The following is a 25,298-nucleotide window of genomic DNA, read 5'->3' as shown; positions in this document are numbered from 1 at the left end:
GCTAGCTAACAACTTACCCTTGCTTACTGCATTCGCGTAACAGGCGAGGCATGTCGTTATTGCGTTGGACTAGTTAACTGTAAGGTTGCAAGATTGTATCCCCCGAGATGACAAGGTGAAAATCTGTCGTTCTGCCTCTGAACGAGGCAGTTAACCCACCGTTCCTAGGCTGTCATTGAAAATAAGAATGTGTTCTTAACTGACTTGCCTAGATAAATAAAGATTAAATAAAGGTCTAAAAAAAAAAAAAATCTGCAAAATCGGTGTCCAAAAATAATTATGAAAACTTGAAATCGGCCCCAATTAATCGGCCATTCCGATTAATCGGTCGACCTCTAGTACCCATGCCAAATCTTTTCAGTCTCCCGAGGGGGAATAGGTTTTGTCGTGCCCTCTTCATGACTGTGTTGGTGTGCTTGGACCATGTTAGTTTGTTGGTGATGTGGACACCAAGGAACTTGAAGCTCTCAACCTGCTCCACTGCAGACCTGTCAATGAGAAGGGTGGCGTGCTCAGTCATCTTTTTCCTGTAGTCCACAATCATCTCTTTTGTCTTGATCACATTGAGGGGTTGTTGTCCTGGCACCACACGGACAGGTCTCTGACCTCCCTATAGGCTGTCTCATCGTTGTCGGTGATCAGGCCTACCACTGTTGTTTCATCATTCAACTTAGTGAACAGGGAGTACAGGAGGGGGCTGAGGATCAGCGTGGCAGATGTATTGTTACCTACCCTTACCACCTGGGAGCGGCCCGTCAGGAAGTCCAGGGTCCAGTTGCAGAGGGAGGTGTTTAGTCCCAGGGTCCTTAGCTTATTGATGAGCTTTGAAGACACTATGGTGTTGAACGCTGAGCTGTAGTCAATGAGTAGCATTCTCACATAGGTGTTCCTTTTGTTCAGGTGGGACAGGGCAGTGTGGAGTGCAATAGAGATGGCATCATCTGTAGATCTGTTGGGACGGTATGCAAATTGGAGTGGGTTTAAGGTTTCTGGGATAATGGTGTTGATGTGAGCCATGACCAGCCTTTCAAAGCACTTCATGACTACAGACGTGACTGCTACAGGTCGGCGTGATCACACAGTCTTCCAGAACAGCTGGTGCTCTCTTGCATGTTTCAGTGTCATTTGCCTCGATGCGAGCATAGAAGTAGTTTAGCTCATCTGGTAGGCTCATGTTACTGGGCAGCTCTTGGCCGTGCTTTCTTTTGTAGTCTAATGGTTTGCAAGCCCTAACACATCCAACGAGCATCAGAGCTGGTGTAGTATGATTCGATCTTAGTCCTGTATTGACTCGTTGCCTGTCTGATGGTTTTTCGCAGGGCATAGCGGGATTTCGTATAAGCTTCCGGGTTAGAGTTCCACTCCTCGAAAGCGCAAGCTCTAGCCTTTAGCTCAGTGCGGATGTTGCCTATAAGCCATGGCTTCCGGTTGGGGTATGTACGTACGGTCATTGTGGGGATGACGTCATCGATGCACTTATTGATGAAGCCAATGACTGATGTGGTGTACTCCAATGCCATCGGAGGAATCCCAGAACATATGTCAGTCTGTGCTAGCAAAACAGTCCTGTAGCTTAGCATCTGCTTCATCTGACCACTTTTTTATTGATCAAGTCACTGGTGCTTCCTGCTTTAATTTTTGCTTGTAAGCATTTCCGTTAGGGAACGTATACTCTGTGAAGTGCTCGTGTGCAATTACTCAATTAGCCTTTGCACTCCTAAACAACACATCGTTTTTTTTCTTTGGCAATGGGTAAAGTCTACAAAACGTAGTCCACTCTGTTCGTAACAGATAGTAGTTTTGGGAACTGCAAACTGTATTGAGATGAAATGTTAATCAATGTGAAAATTAGCAGAATGTCGGTCAAAATCCATCTCGTTCCATCTTCACCCACTGCCGGCCACTGGGCTTCCTCTCACTACCATATATTTGGTAGTAATATCGGTCTCATTGCTCTGTCTGTGGTTTAATTGTTTGATACCTGAACGTTTTACTTTACTTCAAATAGTGAGGCATGTCTTTCCTTGCTTCAAAGTAGCCTTGCAAAATCCATCCGTAGAAACAAGGCAATTATTTTATCAATACTTCCTCATGCCATTAACCAGAATTTCTCTCCTGTTCTATTGGATTTCATATCAACTTTCTTTCATTGTCCAGAAGCCAAAGCAGAATCCTATATTAGTAACCCATCATAGTTGTTGCTATTAGATTCACCCTTTTTTAAAGTTTCTAACAGAGATTTCAATTACTGTAACAACTGCTCGCAATAGGTTTAGAACGGTGTTTTCCGAGAACTGTATTTTGGCAAATGTTTAAAGATTACGTTTTATTATTCATTGCAAGAGTTGCAAATTCAATAATAGGCAGTAGCTTTTTGAACAGTAAAACAATAGGCTTGCTATTGTTGCATGTTTCCATTAAGCTCTTAATGAAAATTGTCCAGTCCTTGTATCAGATAGGAAGAGGCAAAGCAGGAGGTTTCACTCTCACCAAAATATGTCCAAAATAAGCCCAATACATTTCTATGGGTTTATTTTGGGCCTAAGCTTGTCGCCTACCTTACAGCCTTGGGAAGACTCCTATTGCCAGAGCAGAAAGATAAGCATATCGTCATTATATACAGATCTCTGATAGTATTTTCTGTTTGTCTCTTAATTTTACTGTTTTTATTTTATTTTAATGAAGGTCAGTTAGTCGGCAGCAAAATTGACTGAAATTTGCATCCCTAATTGATTCAAAAGTCAATGTAGCCTAATAAGCTATTTGTAAACACTGCATTGTTTGTGTTTTTCAAATGTCATTGTTGCCCAAGATATGGGTTCTGGTGCATATTTTATTTTATTTTTTCAAATTGGAGTGTCACAAAAGTCGATATGTAAAACGACACAATGAAATGTAGGCCTATTGCACTGCCTCAGATAAACTGTTTATTTTATAAGCATAGCCTCAGAGTGGGGTATGGTGGAATTCTGGACTCCTAGCTCCGGAGTATCACTGAATGCAATGAACAAAAACAGCTCTTTTGCAAAATCCTTACATCACATAACCCCCCCCCCCCCCCTTTCTCCATGTTGGTTTAAGTAGATAAAGATCATTTGGCTTGGATAATCCTGTCTAATAAGGGTAATGGGCCATTTAGGCTTAACCCTAAGATTATGAGAAGATTTAGCATAAGTGTTTCTGTACTTAACCAACGTATCTGCTTATTCCCTTCTCCAGATAAGCACCTGTGCTGCTGTTGGGTCTCTCACCTGCCACCACTTGGGATCCAGTAACCCGGGTCATAAATGACAAGGTATGGTAATGAATGGCCTGCTGGGAATGACTTTGAGCCTTGCTCTGTGTAATGGCCTGCTTGGCTTGACTTTGAACCTAGCTCTGGCTAACATCATGACTCTGATCAAGGCTGGTTGATGAAATGTGGTGTTTTTTAATAATAAAGAAGGGTTTTTCAGACAACCTCCATTTGACCCCAAAAGTGGCTAAATAGACTACCCCTCACGTATCTTTTCTGTAACATGGCAATCTCTGAATCCTCCATAGCCTTCATTGCCTTGCTCTGTTACTGGTCTGACTTTAGCTTTCTCAAGCATATGTAATTTGCAATAAGGCCTGGAAAGGGTTGTTAACATGCTTGTTTCTGTGTTCGCTCGTCTACATGATCAAGTCTGACTCGAGACTGCTCGCACGCCTGTTAAATCGGTCATTTAAGACACTTTGGCCGGTCAATGTGTCCTATCTTTTGGCCTCCAGGAGAACAGGGTGGGGTGCTGCTCCTGTTGATGCTTTTCAGGTTTGGGCTCATGTTTTGCATAAGCACACCAGGAGCTCTCCTCTGAGCCTTTTGTGTAAAACACTGCGGTAAATCCTGTATTGAAATGTGCCATGGTGGTGGTACATTTCCATACAGGATTCACCACAGTGTTTTACCCAGAAGACACGTTTCGGTTTCCATCTATGCATGCCAGTACCCGTGTCTAACTTGGTCAAGGCTCCGGCGGATCTGCTCTCACTTGGGGCCAAGGGCAGGCCACTGGTACTCTTCATCTATCATTTACATAACAATGGCTAACTGTGAACACCGTCTCACAAAGCAACTGTTTTGATTATGCAGAGGTTGTTGATTTATAGACTGCAAATTGACCGCAAGAATCCTAATCTGATAAAATATGTATTTATTTTATTCCCCCTTTTTCTCCCTAATTTCGTGGTATCCAATTGGTCGTTACAGTCTTGTCCCATCGCTGCAACTCCCGTACGGACTCGGGAGAGGCGAAGGTCGAGAGCCGTGCGTCCTCCGAAACACAACCCAGCCCAGCCGCTCTGCTTCTTGACACAATGCCCGCTTAACCCCGAAGCCAGCCGCACCAATGTTTCGGAGGAAACACCGTACAACTGGCGATTAGGTCAGCATGCATTGCGCCTGGCCCGCCACAGGAGTCACTAGAGCGCGATGGGACAAGAGCATCCCTGCCAGGCCAAATCCTCCCCTAACCAGGACGACGCTGGGCCAATTGTGCGCCGCCCCATGGGTCTCCCGGTCATGGCCGGCTGCGACAGAGCCTGGACTCAAACCAGGATCTCTAGTGGCACAGCTAGCACCGCGGCACAGCAAGCACTGAATACTTGAGTACAGATTTCCAAACTAAAAATCTCTTGGAGCTGATTTCCTGATGTTTTACAGTCTATGTCCAACAATGAAAACTTGGGCCAAATAAAACCACCCACGGGCCAAATTCAGCCCGCGGGTCGCCAGAACCCTGACATAGAGGAACATATGCAATGATTTGACTGCAAATGTGGGCCTACCTACATACTCTTAATACATGCCAACAGATTTCAATCTACACACAGTGTGGGGGTTAAACTATCTGCTGATAAACAACACCAGGGTAGACAAATTGCAAGGAGAACCTGTGCTTATCCTATACTGTCGCTTTGAAAAGCTTTTTAAAATTATTTTTTGAGTTGTTTCAGAAAACCTAAGTGTTGCAAGATACATTTTAATTAATGGCACATTTCCATCGGGATTTACCCCAGTGTTTTACCCGAAAGGCTCAGACTTGTCAATAACTGGTCCATAACTATGTCATTCATTACTGTCCTAAACAGCTTTTCAGTTATTTAATAATAGGCCTAATTGATTTTTCTGAGGTCTGGACATTTCAAACTCAGCAAAAAAAGAAATGTCCTCTCACTGTCAACTGCGTTTATTTTCAGCAAACTTAACTTGTGGAAATATTTGTATGAACATAACAAGATTCAACAACTGAGACATAAACTGAACAAGTTCCACAGACATGTGACTAACAGAAATGGAATAATGTGTCCCTGAACAAAGGGGGGGTCAAAATCAAAAGTAACAGTCAGTATCTGGTGTGGCCACTAGCTGCATTAAGTACTGCAGTGCATCTCCTCCTCATGGACTGCACCAGATTTGCCAGTTCTTGCTGTGAGATGTTACCCCACTTCCACCAATGCACCTGTAAGTTCCCGGACATTTCTGGGGGGAATGGCCCTAGCCCTCACCCTCCGATCCAACAAATCCCAGACGTGAGATCTGGGCTCTTCGCTGGCCATGGCAGAACACTGACATTCCTGTCTTGCAGGAAATCACGCACAGAACGAGTAGTATGGCTGGTGGCATTGTCATGCTGGAGGGTCATGTCAGGATGAGCCTGCAGAAAGGATACCACATGAGGGAGGAGGATGTCTTCCCTGTAACGCACAGCGTTGAGATTGCCTGCAAAGACAACAAGCTCAGTCCGATGATGCTGTGACACACCACCCCAGACCATGACGGACCCTCCACCTCCAAATCGATCCCGCTCCAGAGAACAGGCCTCGGTGTAACGCTCATTCCTTTGACGATAAACGCAAATTCGACCATCACCCCTGGTGAGACAAAACTGCGACTCGTCGGTGAAGAGCACTTTTTGCCAGTCCTGTCTGGTCCAGTGATGGTGGGTTTGTGCCCATAGGCGACATTGTTGCCGGTGATGTCTGGTGAGGACCTGCCTTACAACAGGCCTACAAGCCCTCAGTCCAACCTCTCTCAGCCTACTGCGGACAGTCTGAGCACTGATGGAGGGATTGTGATTTCCTGGTGTAACTCGGGCAGTTGTTGTTGCCATCCTGTACCTGTCCTGCAGGTGTGATGTTCGGATGTACCGATCCTGTGCAGGTGGTGTTACACGTGGTCTGCCACTGCGAGGATGGTCAGCTGTCCGTCCTGTCTCCCTCTCTTAGGCGTCTCACAGTATGTACATTGCAATTTATTGCCCTGGCCACATCTGCAGTCCTCATGCCTCCTTGCAGCATGCCTAAGGCACGTTCACATAGATGAGCAGGGCATCTTTCTTTTGGTATTTTTCAGAGTCAGTAGAAAGGCCTCTTTAATGTCCTTAGTTGTCATAACTGTGACCTTAATTGCCTACCGTCTGTAAGCTGTTAGTGTCTTAACGACCGTTCCACAGGTGCATGTTCATTAATTGTTTTATGGTTCATTGAACAAGCATGGGAAGCGGTGTTTAAACCCTTTACAATGAAGATCTGTGAAGTTATTTGGATTTTTACAAATTATCTTTGAAAGACAGGGTCCTGAAAAGGGGACATTTTCTTTTTTTGCTGAGTTTAGTATTGTGACCCATTCAGAGTGAAACTGAGGGCTCTCTTTTGGACCAAAACAGGATTATGTGCCATGCAATATTTCCCTGCCTTTCTCTCCCTGCCACCCACAGAAATTGTTAAAGGGTAGGTAGCATATACGTACCCACACGTAACATCTGAATTTGCATTAGAATACTCATCAAAAGTCCCAATGCAAAGTTACACCTCATTTTTCGATTTTTCTAGTTATTACATAAAACTGATCAGAATGCCGAAAAAAAACATTTGTGGGGTGTGACGTAATATAAAGGACCCGGCAAGCTAGCCTATTTCCTATAATGTAAACGCCAACAGAAATAACTTCAAATGTAAAACTTCAAATTAAACCAAAATGATTGCACGCACGACTAATGTATATTTTAAACAACTTACAAGCAAATACTGAATTTATTGTTACAAATCAGCTTGCAAGGTTGTTAGCCAACTAGTCTGCTAAAGTTAGCCCTACTAGCCTGCTAACGTTAGCACTGCGTGAGTCCGCCAGTTGCTATCAACACCTAGCTTACAGCTACATTAAAGTAAACCAATGTTTTGGAAATACATAACGCCATCTAACCAGTTGTCAAGTGTTACCGGTATATGCAGTTAATTTGCCGGCTAGCCAACCAGCTAAAGTTAGTTATTTTAGCCTGCTAGACTAGCCAGCTAACTAAATGTTGGGATGTCCTCACTTGCTCGAGTAAAGACTCATGATTCCCTTTAAGAGTCTATTCCAGGCAGATGGTAATGTAGGCTACACTACTGTTACTGTTCTATCTGTGGCAGCAGCTGAAATAAGCATTTCTGCCCAGGCCAGAGATTCTCCCCCATGTAGGCCTGCTCCAGAGTGCCCAATTGGACTGGTTGGTGTTGCTGACCAATCAGCCCCTTTCTGAGAGTCCCACCTGGCCTAATGAATGAGGCTGTACGGGAGATCAAACACTCTGTAAAAAGAGTAAACACAGGCCTAGGGGCCTATATGAGGACGGAAGACACATTAAAGCCAGGTCACTGTGAAGCACTTCATGAGAAGAATGTAAATTAATAACATTTGATTGATTGATTGGTAGAAGAGTTATGTTTCTCCTCTACAATGTTGTTTCTACATTTTAGGTGGTCTCACTCCCTTATTAATCAACAAATACCTTGCGCTGCACGTCAAATGCAGCCGGCTTCTCCAGAGATGAATCCTCTTAAGCCACTGTTTAATTTCAAACTCGTTGTTGGCTAAGTGCTGGGCTGCTGAGAGACAGTGATAGTGGGAGAGAAAGGAGGAAAGAGCAGATGAGAAAGAACAATGAGGAAAAGCACAGGAGGGAGGAAGAGCCGGGGAAAAGAGCACCAGAAAGAGACGAAGAGACAAATGGAAAGAAAGAAACAAAGCTGTGGTTGAGGTCCAGGTTGAATGCATGGGGTTTCTGCTGATGAATGCCTTTGCATTAGAAGCTACAAATCCCAGCGGGCCCTTTAGAACAGCAGCAGCTCCATAGCAGCTCCTCCATGATCTTTTTTCATTCCATTAAAAAAAAATAATGTTTTACCCATTTTTCTCCTCAATTTGTGGCATCCAATTAATTGGTAGTTAAAGTCTTGGCTAATCGCTGCAACTCCCGTATGGAATCGGGAGAAGCGAAGGTTGATCGCCGTGAGTCCTCCAAAACACAATTCACACTGCTTCTTGACACAATTCCTCACTTAACCCAGAAGCCAGCCACACCATTGTGTCGGAGGAAACACCGTACGCCTGGTGCCCGGCCCGCCACAGGAGTTGCTAGTGCGCGATGGGACAAGGATGTCCCTGCCGGCCAAACCCTCCCCTAACCTGGACAACGCTGGACCAATTGTGATCCGCCCCATGGGTCTTCCTGCAATGCAGTGCCTTAGACTACTGCGCCACTCGGGAGGCCCCGACAACAGAGATCTCTCATAGTGCTCAGTCCACCCTTCCTCACTACACCTCCATCCAGTGTATTTTCCATTGCAGGAGGTTGCCTGGCCTGGCCTCAACACTGTTGAATATTAACCAGATGTGGTGTTGTGGCTGATCTGAGGACATGTTGAACTCTCAGGATACCACTTGATAGACCAGTCGTGACACACTGGTGTGCCCCGAGGAACTCTCAGGTGTGCCCAAAATGCATATGGAATGTTGACTTGTAACGCTCAGACAATACATTAAATAGCAAATGGTTACATCTGTATCGTTGTCCATTGCACTCAGGCTCTGAGATTTGTATCATTTGAGCGGCGTGCATCACAAGCAAAGTAATTTGTATCAATTTACTTTGCCTGGCTTGTGAGAATCGTTAGCACAGGCAAGTCTTTTTTTTAAAGTGCATAGATTACATGTATTCTCTTTCCCTGCCCCTGTTCCGACAGGTGCATGATAATTGTCTATTCTAAATCAAAGCGAATTTCACATACAGTACCAGTCAAAAGTTTGGGCACACCTACTCATTCAAGGGTTTTTCCACATGTTCTACATTGTAGAATAATCACAACTATGAAATAACATGTGGTAACCAAAAAAGTGTTTAACAAATAAAAGTATATTTGAGATTTGAGATTCTTCAAAGTAGCCACCCTTTGGTAATTCTAATGAATTTATCTTCTGCAGCAGAGGTAACTCTGGGTCTTCCTTTCCTCTGGTGGTCCTCATGATAGCCAGTTTCATCATAGTGCTTGAAGGTTTTTGTGACTGCACTTAAAGAAACTTGAAAAGTTCTTAAAATGCTCCAGATTAACTGACCTTCTTTAATTCTTAAAGTAATGAGGGACTGTTGTTTCTCTGCTTATTGGAGTTGTTCTTGTCATAATATGGACTTGGTCTTTTACCAAGTAGGGCTTTCTTCTGTATGCCACCTTTACCTTGTTACAACACAACTGATTGGCTCAAACGCATTAAGAAGGATAGAAATTCCACAAATGAACTTTTAACAAGGCACACCAGTTAATTGAAATGCATTCCAGATGACTACCCCATAAAGCTGGTTGAGAGAATGCCAAGAGTGTGCAAAGCTGTCATCAAGGTAAAGGGTGAAATCTGCCGTGACAGGTGACTACTTTGAAGAATCTCAAATATAAAATATATTTTAGAGGTCGACCGATTTATGATTTTTCAACGCCGATATCGATTATTGGAGGACCAAAAATAGCCGATACCGATAAATCGGCCAAATGTTATATATATATTTGTAATAATGACAATTACAATGATACTGAATGAACACTTTTATTTTAACTTAATGTAATACATCAATAAAATCTATTTAGTCTCAAATAAATAAATAATGAAACATGCTCATATCAAATTCCCAGTTTAAATAATGCAAAAACACAGTGTTGGAGAAGAAAGTAAAAGTGCAATATGTGCAATGTAAAAATTATAACATCTAAGTTCCTTGCTCAGAACATATGAAAGCTGATGGTTCAATATTCCCAGTTCTTCAATATTCCCAGTTAAGAAGTTTTAGGTTGTAGTTATTATAGGAATTATGATGCGTTGACTATCTCTTTTTACCATTTGTATTTCATATACTTTTGATTATTGGATGTTCTAATAGGCACTTGAGTATTGCCAGCCTAATCTCAGGAGCTGATAGGCTTGAATTCATAAACAGCGCTGTGAAACAAGCATTGCTAAGAGCTGCTGGCAAACGCAGTAAAGTTTCAATGAATGCTTACGAGCCTGCTACCACCGCTCAGTCAGACTGCTCAATCAAATATCAAATCATAGACTTAATTATAATATAATAAACACAGAAATATGAGCCTTTGGTCATTAATATGGTCAAATTCAGAAACTATCATTTCGAAAACAAAACGTTTATTCTTTCAGTGCATTACGGAACCGTTCTGTATTTTATGGAATGGGTGGCAACCCTAAGTCTAAATATTGCTTTTACATTGCACAACCTTCAATGTTATGTCATAATTATATAAAATTCTGGAAAATTACTTCGCAACGAGCCAGGCTTTTCATAGCCGATCATCTCTACCACTCCTGCTGTCTCTAGAGAGTTGAAAACAGCAGGTCTGGGACAGGTAGCACGTCCGCTGAACAGGTCAGGGTTCTATAGCCGCAGGCAGAACAGTTTAAACTGGAGCAGCAGCACGGCCAGGTGGACTGGGGACAGCAAGGAGTCACCAGGCCAGGTAGTCCTGATACATGGTCCTATTGCTCAGGTCCTCTGAGAGAAAGAAAGAAAGAGCAAATTAGAGAGAGCATACTTAAACTCACACAGGACACCGGATAAGACAGGAGAAATACTCCAGATATAACAGACTGACCCTAGCCCCCCGACACATAAACTACTGCAGCATAAATACTGGAGGTTGAGACAGGAGGGGTCGGGAGACACTGTGGCCCCATCCGACGATACCCCCGGACAGGGCCAAACAGGCAGGATATAATCCCACCCACTTTGTCAAAGCACAGCCCCCACACCACTAGAGGGATATCTTACACCACCAACTTACCATCCTGAGACAAGGGGGGGGGGGCGCCAACCCAGACAGGAAGATCACGTCAGTGACTCAACCCACTCAAGTGGCGCACCCTCCTAGGGACGGCATGGAAGAGCACCAGTAAGCCAGTGACTCAGCCCCTGTAATAGGGTTAGAGGCTGAGAATCCCAGTGGAGAGGGGAATAGGGCTGGCACAATTACTGTATAATCGTGTAACCGCCGATTATAGATGAAGACCGCCATGGAAATGAAAGAACCGTCTTGACTGTAAAAATTTAAAAAGCCTGGCATTTGTGAGGTTAAGTTCATTTGACTGACCAATAGCCGTCATCCAAAATTCCATGACCATCACAGATCTAGTGGTTAGGCTGTACATTTCCTTACTTAAGCTGTGTTCGAATACCCATACTAACATACTGTATACTACATACTCAATGAGTATATACTACATACTATATACTATTAATTCATTTTCGTATACTGTAAATTACCCATATCGTTTCTGTTGAGCGTACTAGAAGTTGATGGAACTTCTCCTGGAAGTTGATGCTGTTGCTATGCAACCTCTTGCTAGCTTGTTAGCATAACAAATGACTAGTTAAACATTTTAAGATTTCAGGTGTGTTTGTGAATTCAATCTGGAGTGCCAGAGTGTTCTCTGGGCGTTCGTAAATCCAGAGCGTTGTCAGATTGTCCGTTCGTAAATTCAGAGCACTTCACCCCCAGGAGTGTTCAGAGCGCACACTGCTGGACACTGGCCGAGGAGTAGGGTTGACCTGAGCATTCAACGGCAGTCAAGCACCAAAGATAACTGGCTAGTGTAGGCTAGCTACTTCCAAACACAAATGAGAGAACACCTAACTCTGACCATTATACTCGCCCTAGCAGAGCTGGTTAGGCTGTTTTCCTGTAATCCAGAGCTTTTGTAACTGCTACTGGCAATAATTTAATGAAGCTTTTTTTTGCCGACGTTTACTAACGCAAGCCGTACTTAACGGGTGTTGAGCATTCGTAAATTCATGAGTTATTCTGCGCAAGAGAAATCGGATTAGATAGCCATTGAATCGCACGACTATACCACTTAGCTAAGAATTATATAAATAATCAAGTCAATAAATGTTGGGATGTTAATTAGAAAGCAGAGAGTTAATAAACTGCCTGGCAAGTTCGATGTATTAGTAGCCAACTAACGTTAGGTAACTAGCTAACATACCGGTACATACAGCTGTAATGCTATGCGGTTTGTAAGGATAGCGTAGCTAACAAATTGTCAGCCAACATAACGTGTAACGTAACTTATTTAATAAGGCATTACGTTTTTCAACATTTTCCTAACATTTGTCATAATTAGTTAAAGCAATGAATTTGTATCCGTTCTCGTCTTCATACATCTTCAAATCTGAAAATGTATGAATCCACGCCCATTTTAGAGGAATTGCATTATGGGCCCTAAAAGCACGGAAATAGTGTACACTGCATGTATACTTCGTATTTTGGTGAATTTAGTATGTCGTCCGGGAACTTTTGCCATACTAACTATATCCATACAATGACAAATAAGCATACTATATACTCAATTCACATCACAAATAGTACAGTTAAGTGCAGTTAGTATGAGTATTCGAACACAGCTTCAGTCTTTTTTTTTCAGAGCCTACATTGTCTTGGCCTTCTCTGTCTCTGTTCATACTACTCTGAATAGTGGTGAAGTGTCACATCCATTAGCCACTCTGGACTGCTGCTAATGCATCCAATATTAACCTGCTTTTATGTAAGCTTGGTGATCATAATGTTGCTTAACCTCAGAGGCTGTTTTTATCACTAGTGTTATGTAGACAGACTGTAGGCCTATTTACAAACAAGTCAATGAATCGTGCTTAGCGTGATGTTTATCTTTTGTCACACAGGACCAACCAGGAAATTATCATTCCCTCCCCTTACTAGCTTGGATAGCATATACCCACACCAGTCACTGAACATAGTGAGAGAGTTGTCATTAAACTCTTGTGGGCAGAGAGGAGGAGCAAGAACAAGAAGAAAATAAAGGAAGTGTGACTGCAAGAAATAAAGAAAAAAAGAGCGAGGTAGACCGAATGTGCTCCCCAGTGTTATGGCTGTGGTCAGGACCAGAGAGCGATTCAAGCTTTCCTCCTCGAGCTAATCACCTGCCTCTTCATGTTCTCTGGCTTTACTGAGCTGCCTACTCTCATCTCTGCTGTTCAGCTTCCTTTTATCCTCTCGACATCTTGACTGGTGCTTCTCTCCAAATCGAGACTCCAGCTTAAGCAATGTTCTCAATCTTTACTTCTTGCTTACGGTAGAGGTTCCAACCACAGAACTAGGGTCAGTTTTACACAATATACAATCCTTACCGTAGCCATTTAGGCAGATTAATATAAATATCTGACATACCAGTGGTTGCTGGTTATGGGCTCTGCTATTCTTTTGCATATTATATAGTCACAGTAGACTTCTGACACCATGTTCTCTGTCTTCACTTCCTGTTAGTGGTAGTAGCAGAAGTTTTTTTTTCCGCAGAAGTGTTGACAGATCAACCTCAGGCCTCAGCACTTGTCACTGTACTGTACATGACGGTTGTGGAACACTGAGGGCCATTTATAAATCCTAAGCTGCCAACTAGGGGTGTTGCGTTTAAATGAAACAAATACCTAATGCAACAATCCTGTAACCTTAGTAGGAGATATGCATCATTCAAATTATTTTTCACTGGTATAAAGCGGTCCGCACGTCATCCTCGAATAACAGTTAAAAAATAGCAGAGCGTGAGACAGGGAAGCGACAGCAGCGAAGTCCTATATGGCAATAGTTTGAGAAGTTAAATGGGAAGGTTGTGAAATACAAACTTTGCGAGGTGGAATTGAGCTACAGCCCAGACAGTACACATACATCTCGCTGACGATGTAGTATGTAGAGCGTTTGCACATTGTCGAGATGCCGCTGAAACGTCGGCATTAGATCGCATTTGCCATTCAGCCGCTGTTTGGACAATGCATGTCAAAGCTACTAAATTATACGGGCAATAATAAAAACAATATGCTTTACATTTTCCATACCAGGCAGTGATGGTGCATCTGTAACACTTTTTGAGGATCTGGGGACCCATGCCAAATCTTTTCAGTCTCCTGTGGGGGAAAAGGCATTGTCGTTCCCTCTTCACGACTGTCTTGGTGTATTTGGACCATGATAGTTTGTTGGTGATGTGGACACCAAGGAACTTGAAACTCTCGATTCGCTCCGCTACTACCCTGTCGATGTTAATGGGGACCTGTTCGGCCCTCCTTTTTCTGTAGTCAATGTCTTGTTTACATTGAGAGAGAGGTTGTTGTTCTTTCACCAAACTGTCAGGTCTCTGACCTCCTCCCTATAGGCTGTCTCATCGTTGTCGGTGATCAGGCCTACCACTGTTGTGTCGTCAGCAATCTTAATGATGGTGTTGGAGTTGTGCTTAGCAACGCAGTCATGGGTGAACAGGCAGTACAGGAGGGGACTAAGAACGCACCCCTGAGGGTCCCCAGTGTTGAGGATCAGCGTGGCAGATGTGTTGTTGCCTACCCTTACCACCTGGGGGCGGCCTGTCAGGAAGTCCAGGATCCAGTTGCTGAGGGAGGTGTTTAGACCCAGGGTCCTTAGCTTAGTGATGAGCTTTGTGGGTACTATGGTGTTGAACGCTGAGCTGTAGTCAATGAACAGCATTCTCACATAGGTGTTCCTTTTTTGTCCAGGTGGGAAAGGGCAGTGTGGAGTGCGATTTGAGATCTGTGGATATGTTGGGTCATTATGCAAATTGGAGTGGGTCTAGGATTTCCGGGATGATGGTGTTGATGTGAGCCATGACCAGCCTTTCAAAGCACTTCATGACTTCTGATGTGTGTGCTACGTGGCGTTAAGGCAGGTTACCTTCGCTTTCTTTGGCACAGGGACTATGGTGATCTGCTTGAATCATGTAGGTATTACAGACTCGGTCAGGGAGAGGTTGAAAATGTCAGTGAAGACACTTGCCAGTTGGTCCGCGCATGCTTTCAGTACACGTCCTGGTAATCCGTATGGCCCCGCGGCTTTGTGAATGTTGACCTGTTTAAAAGTCTTGCTCACATCGGCTACGGATAGCGTGATCACACAGTATGTAGTTTGGAGAACGTTTCCACGTTGGCCAGATGACGCCGAGACATCAGAATAGAATGTTGATGCCTGGCCGACGTATAAACAATGTAGAACTGTATAATTTCCAATGTAGACATTCTAAATACATCTGCAAGACGTCTTGTCTTGTCAATGTGCTAACGCTCTCTATACTACATCTTCCTGATGTATCATGTATATGTTGTGCCTTCGGTGGGCAGTGCATTCGGAAAGTATTCAGACCCCTTACCTTTTTCCACGTTTTGTTACTTTGCAGCCTTATTCTAAAATGAATTGTTTTCCTCATCAATCTACACACAATACCTCATAACGACAAAGCCAAAACAGGTTTATAGATTATTTGAACATTTATTAAATCAAAACAACTGAATTACCTTATTTACGTAAGTATTCAGATCCTTTGCTATGATACTCAAAATAAAGCTCAAGTACATCCTGTTTCCATTGATCATCCTTGACATTTTGCTACAACTTGATTGGAGTTCACCTGTGGTAAATTGATTGGACATGAGGCAAACACTTGTCTATGTAAGGTCTCACAGTTGATAGTGCATGTCAGAGCAAAAACCAAACCATGAGGTCGAAGGAATTGTCCATAGAGCTCCGAGACAGGATTGTGTCAAGGCACAGATCTGGGGAAGGGTACCAAAACATTTCTGCAGCATTGATGATCCCCAAGAACACAATGGCTTCCATCATTTTTAAATGGAAGAAGTTTGGAACCGCCAAGATTCTTCCTAGAGCTGGCCGCCTGGCCAAACTGAGCAATTGGGGGAGATGCTCACTCTGACAGAGCTCCAGAGTTCCTCTGTGGAGATGGAAGAAATCAGGCCTTTGTGGTAGAGTGGCCACTCCTCAGTAAAAGGCACATGATAGCCTGCTTGGAGTTTGTCAAAATGCACCTAAAGGACTCCCAAACCATGAGAAACAAGATTCTCTGGTCTGATGAAATCAAGATTGAACTATTTGGCCTGAAATCCAAGCATCACGTCTGGAGGAAACCTGGCACCATCCCTACGGTGAAGCATGGTGGTTGCAGCATCGTGCTGTGAGACTAGTCAGGATTGTGGAAAAGATTAACGATGTAAAGTACAGAGAGATACTTGGATGAAAACCTGCTACAGAGCACTCAGGACCTCAGACTGGGGTGAAGGTTCACCTCCCAACAGGACAACTACCCTTAGCACACAGCCAGGACAACGCAGGAGTGGCTTCGGGACAAGTCTCTGAATGTTCTTGACTGGACCAGCCAAAGCCCGGACTTGAACCCGATCGATCATCTTTGGAGAGACCTGAAAATAGCTGTGCGGGAACGCTCCCCATCCAACCTGACAGAGCTTGAGAGGATCTGCGGAAAATATTGGGAGAAACTCCCCCAAAACAGGTGTGCCAAGCTTGTAGTGTCATACCCAAAAGATTTGAGGCTGTAATCGCTGCCAAAGGTGCTTCAACAAAGTACTGAGTAAAGGGTCTGAATACATATGTAAGTGTGATATTTCTGTTTTTATTTGTAATAAATTGTTTCTTGTAACATCACCCTATCCCTGTAACATCACACAGATTTCCTTGCTCTCACACACGTTCACAGAGGTATCTGAGCCCTGTTCTGTCTACCCCAAAAGCAATAGGCGAGTATTATTCAATTGGCCAAACAATATGGTTGTTTTAGCCAAAGCAATTTACACATGTATTCAGTTTAGTATGACCCATGTGAGAATCCAACTGTTGCAAAACACCATGCTCTAATCAACTAGAACTAGGCCAATGGAACCATTAGACATGGCCGAGAATTCAATCCTCAAATGCAGAGAGATTGACTCTAGTTAGAACAGGGATTCCCTTCTTGAAAAGGGAAATTAGGCCTCTTGTGTGTGTAATACCGCATTGTCAGTCTTCTGCATTGTAAATTACAGTCATTTTCCCTGAGTACAGTGTTATCCCTGCTCTAATGGCCCCTTTCAATCCAGTGACATAGCCAGGGCTAACACATGATTACAGACACAGGCCATAGGCTGCAGTTACACTGAGAAAATGACAGAACTTAACCGGCCTCAGTCGTTCACACAGCAACGTTTATCATAGGTTTGGTTTAGGCTACTTGATGTACCATATGTCTTCACCCAAATGATAAATGACTGATAAAACTTATGTTTATCATTATTGAGCGATGCTTTACTAGTACTAACTACAGTCTTGAATGATGCTGGCTGAGACCCACATCTCAATCAGTGGTGAAACAAACAGATGCTGAATCCAAGAGAAGTCACGATGCAACCTGACACCCATACAAACCGTGTCATGCAAATGTAACCCTGGGATAATATTAATAATACAGACAGTATTACTGCTGCTTTTCAAATGCAGCACATTCCCACAGGCAGGCTGAAGTTGGAATGAGAAAGAAAGGCCTAATGGCTTTGATAATGAATGCATTTCAGTGAATACAGAGGGATCAATTAAGTATATCTCACTGTCTGCGGAGCTTTGATGGCTGTAAACAATGAACCTTTTATCGCTTTGAATTTTATTTGTTGTTAATCTTTTCAGCATAATGTGAGTGGCTCCATCGTGGTGTGTTGATAGTCTACTGTCAAAGCCTTGTTTAAATCAAATCACATTTTATTGATCACATACACATATTTAGCAGATGTTATTGCAGGTGTAGCGAAATGATTGTGTTCCTAGCTCCAACAGTGCAGCAATATCTAACAATTCACATCAATACACACAAATCTAAAAGTAAAATAGTGGAATTAAGAAATATATAAATATTAGGACGAGCAATGTCAGTAGCATTGACTAAAATACAGTAGAATAGAATACAGTATATACATATTAAATTAGTAAAGCAGTATGTAAACATTATTGAAGTGTCTACTGTTCCAATATTAAAGTGACCAGTGATTCCATGTCTATGTATATAGGGCAGCAGCCTCTAAATTGCAGGGTTGAGTAACCGGGTGGTAGCCGGCTAGTGATGGCTATTTAACAGTCTGATGGCCTTGAGATAGAAGCTGTTTTTTAGTCTCTCTGTCCCAGCTTTGATGCACCTGTACTGACCTTGCCTTCTGGATGATAGCGGGGTGAACAGGCCGTGGCTCGGGAGGTTGATGTCCTTGATGATCTTTTTGGCCTTCCTGTGACATCAGGTGCTGTAGGTGTCCTGGGAGGCAGGCAGTGTGCTCCCGGTGATGTGTTGTGCAGACCGCACCACCCTCTGGAGAGCACTTTGGTTGCGTGCGATGCAGTTGCCGTACTAGGCGGTGATACAGCCTGACAGGATGCTCTCAATTGTGCATCTGTAAAGGTTTGCGAGGGTCTTAGGGGCCAAGCCAAATTGCAGCACCTTCACCAGACTGTCTGTGTGGGTGGTCCATTTCAGATAATCAGTGATGTGTTCGCCAAGGAATTTTCCACCTTCTCCACTGCGGTCTGTCAATGTGGATAGGGGCGTGCTCCCTCTGCTTTTTCCTGAAGTCCACGATCAGTTCCTTTGTTTTGTTTAAGTTAAGGGAGAGGTCTTTTCCTGGCACCCCTGCACCAGGGCCCTCACCTCCTTCCTGTAGGCTGTCTCGTCATTGTTGGTAATCAGGCCTACTCTGGTCGTGTCATCTGCAAACTTGATGATTGAGTTGGAGGTGTGTGTGGCCACACAGTCATGGGAGTATAGGAGGGAGCTGAGCACGCACCCTTGTATGGCCCGTCAGGAAGTCCAGGATCCAGTTGCACAGGGCGGCGTTCAGACCCAGGGCCCCGAGCTTAATGATGAGCTTGGAGGGTACTATGGTGTTGAAGGCTGAGCTATAGTCAATGAACAGCATTCTTACATAGGTATTCCACTTGTCCAGGTGAGATAGGGCAGTGTGTAGTGCATTGACAATTCCATTGTCTGTGAATCTATTGGGGCGTTAAGCAAATTGAAGTGCGTCTCGGTTGATCCTTAACTAGCTTCTCAAAGCACTTCATGATGACAGAATTGAGTGCAACGGGGCAATAGTCAATTAGTTCAGTTACCTTTGCTTTCTTGGGTGGGAGGAGAGTTGTGTGTTTGGTGGGTACCGTATTCTGGTGTGACACATACTGAGCGGTTCATTCAATTTGTCATGAAATATTAATAGTGTTGCTCCAACTGATGCAAGGTTGTTTTGGAGACTGTAGTGCTTTATGTTGTTGACGATCAGTCAGAATGACGACTTTGTCGTTGCGACATAAACCGTTAGAAAAGTAGCCTGTGATTTCGAACTAGGCACTGGGGGAAATATAAGCTGTTTTCTGGTCTCATACTCAGCAGGATTGTGAGAAGTTGTGTGTGTGTGTGTGTGGACGTGCCTGTAAACGTTAGCCTGACCTGAATGTGTCTGACCTGGTTACGGAGACTGGGGGAACTGCATCTCTCTCTCTCGCTCCCCTTGTCTCTCGCTCCTCCTCTCTCTCACTCCCAAACACATATACACACACACACTTCTGAACTGCATCTTGCTTTCAGTCACTTCTAAGGAAACATCACAGAGGAAGCATTGCCGGGAGGGAAAGATTTTTCTTTAGAGCTGCTTTCACAGTTAGATCCATCCCGGGGTAGTAGAGTCTCTCCTCAGCCTCAGCTCTAAAAACGTGGAGCAACAGTGCAGGGTTTTAGGAGGTTTTGATTGGTAGGGAATGTACTCCTTTGTCTGGTTTGCATACCTTCCAATCGATTCTCTCCAGCTTGCTTGTTCAGTCACAGAGCTACACTCACTCACTCACTCACCCTCAGGTAATCAGTATGAGCGCCAGGCAAGGTGGGCCTCTCTCTCCCACGCTGCTGGTCACTCAGATCGCATTCACATCATACTGCTACCCAGATGATTAGGTTGTCACTGCCTGGTTGTATTCCACACTGTGCTCTTGAACACTCACACTCATATCCCAGAGACTATGTATGTGCACTCATGCACTGACTGCAGTCTGCCCTCCTCCCTGTGTCTTTGTAATTCAAAACAAGCCAGCCAGCCAAGCGAGGCCTGAGACTGTCATATCATGTGTAGCAGAGATCAGGCCAGCCGTAACATCTGAGATGGGAGGATGTCGGGAAGTTAGGTCCTCTCTTGACCCTTGCTTGTTTGTACACTTTAGGATCATTGGTGTCTGCTTGCTCCGTGACTCTAATCTACCTGCATGGGACTCCAGGTATCCATAGGCCAGTGTTGGATGTCTGCACATAAAATACTGTAACTGTCTATAGGCTATATATTTTTCATACAAAATTAGCCATAGCCAGGATGTTTTTTTGGCATTCAAGCCATTGCCAGTGTGTTGTGGTTGTCCATTCTGTCTCATACTGTCTGCCTCTATGGCTGCTGGTGAAAGTGTTTCTCGTTCACAGATCGCAAACTGACGCAATGATTCATCATTTACCCCCAAAATGGACTCCAGTACTAGTTTCCCGAAAGCCCCTTTTGTTGTGATGACATTGCTGTTGAAAGCAAGTTATTGTTTATAGGTCTCTGTGCAGCAGGGGCGAGGTGAGCCCATAGGCGGCTGTTTCTGTATATACGCCTGCTCGCTGCTTGGCGTCGAACTAAATCGCATATTTAATTAAGGACTTCCCGGCAGAAGGAGGGCTTTTAAACCAGCTGCTATTTATGGACAGCACAGCACCACGCTGTTCTGCTCTCTTTCTCTGCCCAGGCATGGGTCTCAATGACTGAGGGAAGAAGGTGAAAGAGAGAGAGAGAGAGAGAGAAAAGTGTGTTTGGGGGGGGGGGACTAGCTAAATGAGGCAGCTCTCAATTGATATGGCAGCACAGCACTGCGGGAGCAAAGGGGTCAAATACCTTGTGCTGAATGCTGGTGTAGCCCTGTTAATGAGCATATGCTGCTCTGACTGCAGAGGTTGTCTCTACACACAGCGTATAGAATAGGAAGCAGATGGAATCATTCATGCATTCATGCTCCTTTCACTTGCCGTAATAAGGCTTTATACATTTATTCCAACCTGGATCCTTTTCTGCTATTGGTAATTGGTACACTCAATTCAGAACATACAGTATGCAATGTCTTCAGATTGTCATGATGGATATTGTATGTGTATGACATTGCAGATATTTGGAGCAAGTAGGTTAAGTCAACCTTTTTTATTTTAATGCTGTAACGAACTGCAATGCATTTAAATGGAGTTTGCACTTAGACCTAAATGTTGGACTTGACTGTACACACTAGGAATGGGCGTGAGTTCTTCAGTACTCTGTACAAGGTTTATATTCGATTTACCTATAATCTAATACAAGTACTCAGAATTTACAAATGTAAATAGTTCATCTTGTCAGATACCAGAATTTTGACTTCGATACCACGTTTAGTATCACAGTACTCTATTCCATCCCGATACTCAATACCAAAACGATACCACAACAAACAAAAAAAGAGCATATTAGCCAAAGTCACAGAACGGCACTTGATCCAGACAGATAAACTCAGCTTCTGCTCTTTTCAATCGTTGGGCATCTTTTGACTTCAATATTATTATATTATATTTTATTTACTTCAACATTTTTTCAGAGACAACCATGTATGTATCCAATTTGTAAGTCGCTCTGGATAAGAGCGTCTGCTAAATGACTTAAATGTAAATGTAATGTATGCATTAATGAATCAATTATACAATTGTACAGTCAATTTGACTTTGTTTTTACCAATCTAATTACATAACAACATAATGGTAATCATTTAAATAAATGGTAAATCTCTATTGATAAACTGATGTAGCCTAGACCTAACCACAATACAGGTGAATTCATATTCAATAGGAGTGTGTGCATGTTTCCCATCCATTTGGGACTTATTTTATTGTACTCATCAACATTTGCATAGAAGTAGCTATTTTTATAAATATGTGCACTGTCGCTTTAACGGGTAATGACTTAATTCAGGGAGTGATGTGAGCGAGACCGAATAGGTGAATGAATTAAGGTTTTGGTGGCAATCAGCTTTGAAATCAGCATATTTTGCATTGTGCTTTAAATATTATCACAAACAAAGTACCAGGGTAGTGAATTTATGTTAGCTTTAGCTGTCAGCTAGCAAGGAAAGTTAGCCTACACATCTGGAAGCTACCAGTATCTTCTTGCATTGTAAAGTTTTCTAGCCTGTATGCCATATCGCATTATTCAAGTGTGTTAACTTCTGTGTAGCATGAGTGGGGAGTAAGATGATGTCAGACTCCCAGTGCAGGATAGCAATGAGTAAGTGGAGCAGGCAGGGTGCAGCCCAGACTCCCAGTGTAGGATAGCAGTGAGTAAGTGGAGCAGGCAGGGTGCAGCCCAGACTCCCAGTGCAGAATAGCAGTAAGTGGAGCAGGCAGGGTGCAGCCCAGACTCCCAGTGCAGGATAGCAGTAAGTGGAGCAGGCAGGGTGCAGCCCAGACTCCCAGTGCAGGATAGCAGTAAGTGGAGCAGGCAGGGTGCAGCCCAGACTCCCATTGCAGGATAGCAGTAAGTGTAGCAGGCAGGGTGCAGCCCAGACTCCCAGTGCAGAATAGCAGTAAGTGGAGCAGGCAGGGTGCAGCCCAGACTCCCAGTGCAGGATAGCAGTAAGTGGTGCAGGCAGGGTGCAGCCCAGACTCCCAGTGCAGGATAGCAGTAAGTGGCGCAGGCAGGGTGCAGCCCAGACTCCCATTGCAGGATAGCAGTAAGTGTAGCAGGCAGGGTGCAGCCCAGACTCCCAGTGCAGGATAGCAGTAAGTGGAGCAGGCAGGGTCCAGTGCAGGATAGCAGTAAGTGGAGCAGGCAGGGTCCAGTGCAGGATAGCAGTAAGTGGAGCAGGCAGGGTGCAGCCCAGACTCCCAGTGCAGGATAGCAGGCAGGGTGCAACCCAGACTCCCAGTGCAGAATAGCAGTAAGTAGAGCAGGCAGGGTCCAGTGCAGGATAGCAGTAAGTGGAGCAGGCAGGGTGCAGCCCAGACTCCCAGTGCAGGATAGCAGTAAGTGGAGCAGGCAGGGTGCAGCCCAGACTCACAGTGCAGGATAGCAGTAAGTGGAGCAGGCAGGGTGCGCTATAATAAGGGGTCGGCTGCGCTGATAGGCAGGCTTGATCCGTGAGACACATTTGACAGAAGTATCAAATTCTAGTACCGAACTGTTTTAAGGTTCTAGTATCAAAAATGTACCAAAGTTTTGGTATACCGTGCAACGCTACTAGTTAGTAGGTTTAATTTATAAGCACTGACAAAATGTCATACTGTAAGATGTGTTTTATTGTATGGAGTATGTCAAGTGCAGTGAAAATGTTAAAGTTTTGTTTTCAGTTGTGTATCATAAAAACTAGTAATTTAATCAAAAGTAGCACCCCCAATTTTTTTTTGCCTTCAGACCCCTTTCACGCTAACATACGAGTACTCAAAATAATACGAGTACTCAAACTCTGAATTTTTTCTGCGTACCCATCCCTAGTACTGCGTACCCATCCCTAGTACCTGTTTCCTTTGAAAACTGACATTTATGTTACTGGTATTATGGGAACATATTGAGAACCAAAGTGAAATCTATAGTTGAGGACCCCTGCTGCATGCTTATTGTTGCCCTGCGGAACTCACACTCTCGTCACTGTCTGGCAATCTCAGATAGGAAGTGGTCACAGTGTCACACACGAAGGTGGCTCTGCTCAACCTTTAGGCTAGATGTTGTGCAGTCGTCATGATGAATAATCTGTATGTTTGTCTACCAACTAGGATAAACATTTGCACTCTCAGAAAAAGAAAGACAGAACATTTGTGGCCGCCTCATGATTTTGTATTTTCTTGTTTGTCAAGTGCATGATTTTTTAAAAACGTAGGCTAATGCTCTTTCAAAAGCTGCATTTCTTATTGCATTGCAACAGATGAAGCACTCAGTGTGTGTTGAGCAGAGGGAGTAGGCTATCTGTGCAATAGACACCCCATTGGCATTTAGATCTGTGGATGAGATTCAGTGTGATTTGATGTGCTCCCTCTTCTCATCTCATCTTTCTGTCTGTGGCTTTGGCCTTTGGAGATAATTTAGTGTGACTGGCCAGTGCTCTGGTGGTTAGCTTACCTTGAGACAAACATTGTGCTACTGTAGAGTTGGGACGATAAACCGAAAATTATCGACACCGACCACTTATGAAAATTTAGCTGTTTTGTTAATCACGATAAATAACCCATCGGGCCCTACTAGAGAAATTAAATGTTTGCCAATAGGGGTGATTGCTAATGGGAAAATTGATAGCTAGAACATTCAAAGTAGGGCTGACCCCAATTAGTCTACTAGTCAATTGTTTAGTCAATACGCTGTTGGTATAAATGGATCACATTTACATAAGTATTCAGATCATTTACTCAGTGCTTTGTTGATGCACCTTTGGCAACGATTACAGCCTTGAGTCTTCGTGGGTATGACGCTACAAGCTTGGCACACCTGTATTTGGGGAGTTTCTCCCGTTCTTCTCTGCAGATCCTCTCAAGCTTTGTCAGGTTGAATGGTGAGCGTTGCTGCACAGATATTTTCAGCTCTCTCCCGAGATGTTTGATCGGGTTCAAGTTCGGGCTCTGGCTGGGCCAGTCAAGGACATTCAGAGACTTGTCCCTACGCCACTCCTGCTTTGTCTTGGCTGTGTGCTTAGGGTCGTTGACCTTTACAAAGGTGAACCTTTGCCCCAGTCAGGTTCTGAGCGCTCCGGAGCAGGTTTTCATCAAGGATCTCTCTGTACTGTGCTCTGTTCATCTGCTGCTGAAAAACATCCCCACAGCATGATGCTGCCACCATGCTTCACCGTAGGGATGGAGGCAGGTTTCCTCCAGACGTGACACTTGGCATTCCTTCCAGAGAGTTCAATCTTGGTTTCATGAGAGCAGAGAATCTTGTTTCTCATGGTTAGAGTCTTTTAGGTGCCTTTTGGCAAACTCTAAGCGGGTTGTCATGTGCCTTTTACTGAGGAGTGGCTTCCGTCCGACCACTCTACCATAAAGGCCTGATTGGTGGTTGTCTTTCTGGAAGATTCTCCCATCTCCACATAGGAACTCTGGAGCT

The 25,298-nt window shown here is 43.9% G+C and overlaps 1 protein-coding gene across 4 annotated transcripts in view; it reads left to right on the top strand.

Annotated features, from left to right (window-relative positions):
• LOC115121526 (erbin) overlaps nucleotides 1-25,298 on the top strand; it is a 115,518-nt gene that overhangs the window by 17,619 nt on the left and 72,601 nt on the right. For all 4 annotated transcript variants that reach the window (XM_065017426.1, XM_029650639.2, XM_029650643.2 and 1 more), the window contains exon 2: nucleotides 3,220-3,295. The gene's annotated coding sequence lies outside the window, so the exon portion shown is untranslated. The remainder of the gene's footprint in view (nucleotides 1-3,219; nucleotides 3,296-25,298) is intronic.

This window comes from Oncorhynchus nerka, linkage group LG4 (assembly GCF_034236695.1).
Source record: "Oncorhynchus nerka isolate Pitt River linkage group LG4, Oner_Uvic_2.0, whole genome shotgun sequence".
Lineage (NCBI taxonomy): Eukaryota > Metazoa > Chordata > Actinopteri > Salmoniformes > Salmonidae > Oncorhynchus > Oncorhynchus nerka.
This window is presented reverse-complemented; position numbering and strand designations above follow the sequence as displayed.